The sequence below is a fragment of the Scylla paramamosain genome, chromosome 2 (assembly GCF_035594125.1).
Source record: "Scylla paramamosain isolate STU-SP2022 chromosome 2, ASM3559412v1, whole genome shotgun sequence".
Taxonomy (NCBI): Eukaryota; Metazoa; Arthropoda; class Malacostraca; order Decapoda; family Portunidae; genus Scylla; species Scylla paramamosain.
In genome coordinates this window covers 17,284,469-17,290,000 of record NC_087152.1, presented here as the reverse complement: position 1 = coordinate 17,290,000, position 5,532 = coordinate 17,284,469, and positions in this window count along the sequence as shown.

The window sequence follows — 5,532 nt, the reverse complement described above, 5'->3', positions numbered from 1 at the left end:
GTGTGTGTGTGTGTGTGTGTGTGTGTGTGTGTGTGTGTGTGTGTGTGTGTGTTACTAAGAATGCTCAGTTTGCCTATGTGTCTGCCTCACTTTTTACATTCGTGAGTCAGACCGTTGGGATAAAAAACTACCCCCATTTAATGCAAGATAAACAATAATCCACATTGAAAACAGCAAGATATAAATAATTCCCTGTCTATATCAAACGTTATAAGCTAAAATCTCCATTACAGAAGGCAGAACGTTGGGCTGTGAATGAATTCCAGTTCTTTACTTTTGTCTCCAACGCCACACGTTTGCTATCACCAGCGGAACCTCTGTTATTTTGGTTTAGATTTTGGTTTAACCTGTTTTATGCAATATTGCTGTGTATATTCCACACTCGATGAGAGATTTAGATACACGGGCGGGAGGAGTGAGTGCCCAGCTTTAGTTGTGGCTGGCTGCGGAGGGAGTGGGACAATAGCGTTTAGTTTGGTGAATGTGTTGTGACGTGAGGATAAAGCAGGGTAGTGTGTGTAGCTGGGGGTATATGGGTGTAGTGAAGAAGGATCAGGTGCTGGGGTGGTGATGGTGTCCCAGGGGAGCGTGGCAGAGCGGGTGCAGTGCGTGACGATGCAGAGTGGTTATGATGGTGGTACAGTCACTGAGAAAAGTCGAGTAATTTTTTTACACTCATTCTTTTGCGTTTAGCGTTTTCCCTTCAAGCTTAAGTCCTACAATCTGAGAATCATCAGTTTCCTTGGTGTAACTGAGGAAAGGCATAGAAGACCGAGTGCGCTGGAGAAAGATGATCCATAGTGACCACCCATAACAAGGACAACCAAAAGAAGACATGGTGTAAGGAAGCATTAACATGACAGTAACGATATTGATCCCAGTGACGGAGTGCAGTGGAAGTAACTACATAACAAACACAGCTAAATAGCAGAAAAATCATTGAAATACTTTTGAGGTTCAGCTGAGTGACTCTAAACATCTCAAAAAGGTAGAGGAAGTGAAGTGAACCTGTCCTGGTATGATGTGACGAATGTTTAGGGGAACTGCAGGCAACGAGGGTGAGGAAGTGAAAAGCGAGGGAAGATTAATGCAGAGGCGAGGCAGAGGGAAGAGGGAACGATGAAGGGAGTGGGGAGAGGGGAGTGTGAATGGTGGGGAAGTAAGAGAGAAGCAGTTTGTGGGTCATCATTAACGCAGACTAGAGATCAAAGGTTAGAATTGTACATGAGCTGCATTAATATCTGTGTGTGTGTGTGTGTGTGTGTGTGTGTGTGTGTGTGTGTGTGTACTATATCGTTATTTGGAAATGTTCTCTTGTTGGTACGCAAAGAAATAAAAAGAGAGAAAAGTAGAAATGATTAAGCAACCCACTCATTATTTCATTCACTTTCTCTTCGCGGAAATGATCTCCAGAACTGACGTCATGAAAAGCCTGAAAGAAAGAAAGAGAGCGAGAGAGAAAGAAAGAAAATATGCAATGAAATCACGGACTATAAACTGCAGTGATATTCATTCTTCATTATTCACTTTTCTCTCATTCCACAGTGGCGTGGTCGTCTGAAGCAATTCTTTTCCATCTTTTCTTTCTTCTCATCCTTCCCCAATTATTAATTCCCCACGGTTATAAATGCCTAAACTGAATCTCTATTTCATCATAACACTTCCACCATTCTCTCCATCAGGCAGTCACGGTCACTCCACTAACCTTCACTGCTCACCACTTCCCGTAAGCTTGCAGCCTCCTCTTGCATAGTCCACTGCTGTTCATACTTCACACACTCGCCCCACGCAGCCACAGCCACCTAAGTCTCTTCATATCTTACTTTCATTTCCTCAAGATCTCTGTTCACATCCCTTCCTTCCCTCCCTTACCTTTCACATCAGTGAGTTTCTTTTTCCCGAGGTGCATTTCCTCCCTCGTATAAAAGCCAAGGTGAAGGTTTAATAAAAGTCTGCTCTGTGACAATATGAGTGAACATTTTCTGTTGAGGAAAGCCTGCATAGTGAGGTATTTGTGAGAGAGAGAGAGAGAGAGAGAGAGAGAGAGAGAGAGAGAGAGAGAGAGAGAGAGAGAGAGAGAGAGAGAGAGAGAGAGAGAGAGAGAGAGAGAGTTCAGACTTCCCAGATAAGCAGTCATGTTCATAATATTTTCTACCTGGCAGCCAAATATGTGATAGCAGAGATTGACTGACACTTGCTCGGTCACGTGAGGTCATCGGCGGCAGGCAGGCAGGCGAGGTCGTCGCTCTCACCTGCAGCTTGCGAAATTTCCGAGCCGCAGGTAAAAATGTATATCATATGAAGGGATGCAGTGCGGGATTCCGATCTTTTTTTTTTGGGGGGGGGGGAGAGATGTGGAGTAAATTTAGGTAACACTGGACAGTGACACTGGACAAGGGATAAATGAATAAAAGATAAGTAAATAAATAAGTAAATAAATAAATAGGTAAAAGAAAAAAAATAAATGAGTAAATAAACATTGTCTTCATGTTAAATGAACGACGTGAAAGGGAAAAGATAACAAAGAGATGTCTAAATATTATGTATACAATGTGGCGGAGGGAAGAAGAGAAAGGCAACGAAGGAATATTGGAATGTTAGAAAAAAAAAAAAGTGAATTGCAGGGAAAAGGATACCACAGTTTTAGGCAGACAGCGAGAAGGGAATGAATTGCAGCACAGCGTAAGCCTCAGCTTTGTGAAATGAAGTGTAGTGTTTCATTTTTATACAAGTTTTTCTTTCATTGGCTCAGGAATTCAAGAAGTACTTGGATTACAAAGCAAGGTATGGGAGTCTTAACGATAAGATCAAATTACAAGATAGATTAGTAATAAATAAGTAAATAAATGCTGAATATAAAGACTAAATAAAGAAGTGAAATCCCTGTATACAAACATGCATTGCAGCGTCAAGAGATTACTGAGCATGTTTAGTGCATCACTGCCCGGCCAGACAAAGAGAAGCAGCCGCATGAAATAGCAGCCTGTGTACCGACCATTACCTTGCCTACGGCTGTGTGTCATATAGGTTTTTCATGGGCGATGATGGTGTTTCCCAGTCCGTGTCACCAGGCGAGGGAAAATATTCTACTTCCCCCCTCCTGTCCAACATGGAAGCCGGAGTAAAAAGATTGCAATAGCGAGGCAGGCGAAAACTTACTTTGGGAACCAGAATTTCGCTGACAAGAGAAGGTAGGGTGGGTAACCTGAGGGACTGACTGACCTGACACAGTGAGATTATAGGAGAGGAAAAAGTTTGAGGCTCATTAGAGAGAGAGAGAGAGAGAGAGAGAGGAGAGAGAGAGAGAGAGAGAGAGGAGAGAGAGAGAGAGAGAGTAGAGAGAGAGAGAGAGAGAGAGAGAGAGAGAGCGTGTTATTAGTCTTTGTTTATTTCTTTGCACAGCGCCAATAGTTCACTGCTATCAGTTTGTCTGTTTTGTCTGTCGAAGAGTTTTGTGAACCAGCACACTCCCATGAAACTCGAGTGAAGCCAATGAAGGTAAAAACAAAAGGTAATATTGCATCACTGCCTTCATTCCGTGTTCCACTCGCTCGTTCTCTTGCTGCTTTCCCTCTCTTTCATTCTTCCTTCTCCGTACTGCTATGTTGAAATTGCAAGTGTGTCCATCGTGCGTTGCAGAGTACAAAATATTAGTATAACTTTTATGTATGTACCCTGTTCAGCTGGCCTCTCGGGATGGGAAACTGTCAGTGTGCCTGGGCTGACGGAGGTATACGCATTAAGAATTTTTAACATGCACACACCTACACACACACACACACACACACACACACACACACACACACACACACACACACACACACCACAAATACACACATCAGATTACTTACGTTGACAAGAGGCGATTGTAAAGTACGTAATGTTGTTCTGAGCTTAACCTTTCAGCACGTGATAGATGGAGGTGATGATGGAATGGCCTGTGATTTTTCCTGGCCAGCACCACACCACAAGGCAGCGAACATCTGTGTGTGTGTGTGTGTGTGTGTGTGTGTGTGTGTGTGTGTGTGTGTGTGTGTGTGTGTGTGTGTGTGTGTGTGTGTGTAAGTCAGATTTGTCAGATTTTCACCGAGGCAAGCAAGGGCTATTTAGGCTGGCGGTTAGGGGTAATTGGCGGTGTTTGCAGCGGTGGCTTGTGCAAGGCGCAGTATTTAGTGCCCTGTCCAGTGTAGTAATTGATATCACACGCCTAATTTAAACCGCTGGCCATGAACAAAGGGCGGCTGACTTGTGGCAAGATTGAGTCTGAAATTGCAACTTTACAAACCTCTGCTTCCTGGCTGGCTGGCCGTGTACTAACCATTAGCATCACGGCGTCTCCTATTTCATCTTGCTCCCTCCTCCTCCTCCTCTTCCTCCTTTTCTTCTTTTTCCTCCTCCTCCTCCTTTTCCTCCTCCTCCTCCTCCTCCTCCTCCTCCTCCTTTTCCTTCTCCTCCTCCTCCTCCTTCTCCTTCTCCTCCTTCTCCTTCTCCTTCTCCTCCTTCTCCTCCTCTTCCTCCTCCTCCACCACTAGCCCCAGCCCCAGTTAATATTATCATCACGCTAACGCGGCGCAGGTCTGGCCTCAGTGTTTATGCTCCTGCAAAGTAATGTAGAGAGGGAGGAGGAGAGTGGGAGGGAGTGGAAGAGTGGAAGGTGGCAAGGGGGTCCATGATTTTTGTGTCGCGCCCAAGAAGTTGAGTGTCGTTAATTCCGTATGTGTCTTGTTTATCCCGGAAGTTTTTATGTATCTTGGAAGCTTAAGTCTGCGGTGGTGGGAGTTTCTGTTTATACTCCAAGTTCCTGCTTTATCCCGAGACTTGTGTGTTGTTTCCCAAGGGTGTGTAATGAGAGCCTGCCTTCCAGTTTTATAAGCAGATACTACATGCTGTGTGTGTGTGTGTGTGTGTGTGTGTGTGTGTGGAAGAGTTGTTGGTAGGTCTCTCTCTCTCTCTCTCTCTCTCTCTCTCTCTCTCTCTCTCTCTCTCTCTCTCTCTCTCTCTCTCTCTCTCTCTCTCTCTCTCTCTCTCTCTCTCTCTCTCTCTCTCTCTCTCTCAGTGGCTTAGAGAGATAAAGGAGGGTGCACCGTGGTAGTCGTGTGTGTGTGTGCATCACTTCTTCTCAAGTAAGTGATGTCTTTTGTCTTTATAAGCTGTCGTAACATCACACTTTCAGCCTCGATTAAATTATTAGGATAGCGGAAGAGTAAAGCGTTGCCTGAGCCTCGGCTAAGTGTTGCCTAATACTAATCTTCCACCAGGAGCGAGCAAGAAAAAAAGAAAAAGAGAAAAGAATGTCAGCGTTAATTTTTGTTCCTTAGTCTGTATAAGCTGTTCACTCCGGACCGTGACCTTTAGGCGCAAACTCCCAGATAAACCTGTAAGCATATTAGGTCAGCAATTATGCAAAAGAAATTAAGGTAATTGTAATTATTATCAGATTATCAGATCGTCACTCACTGCGTGCTGACGGGCACACACACAAACACACACACACACACACACACACACACACACACACACACACACACACAC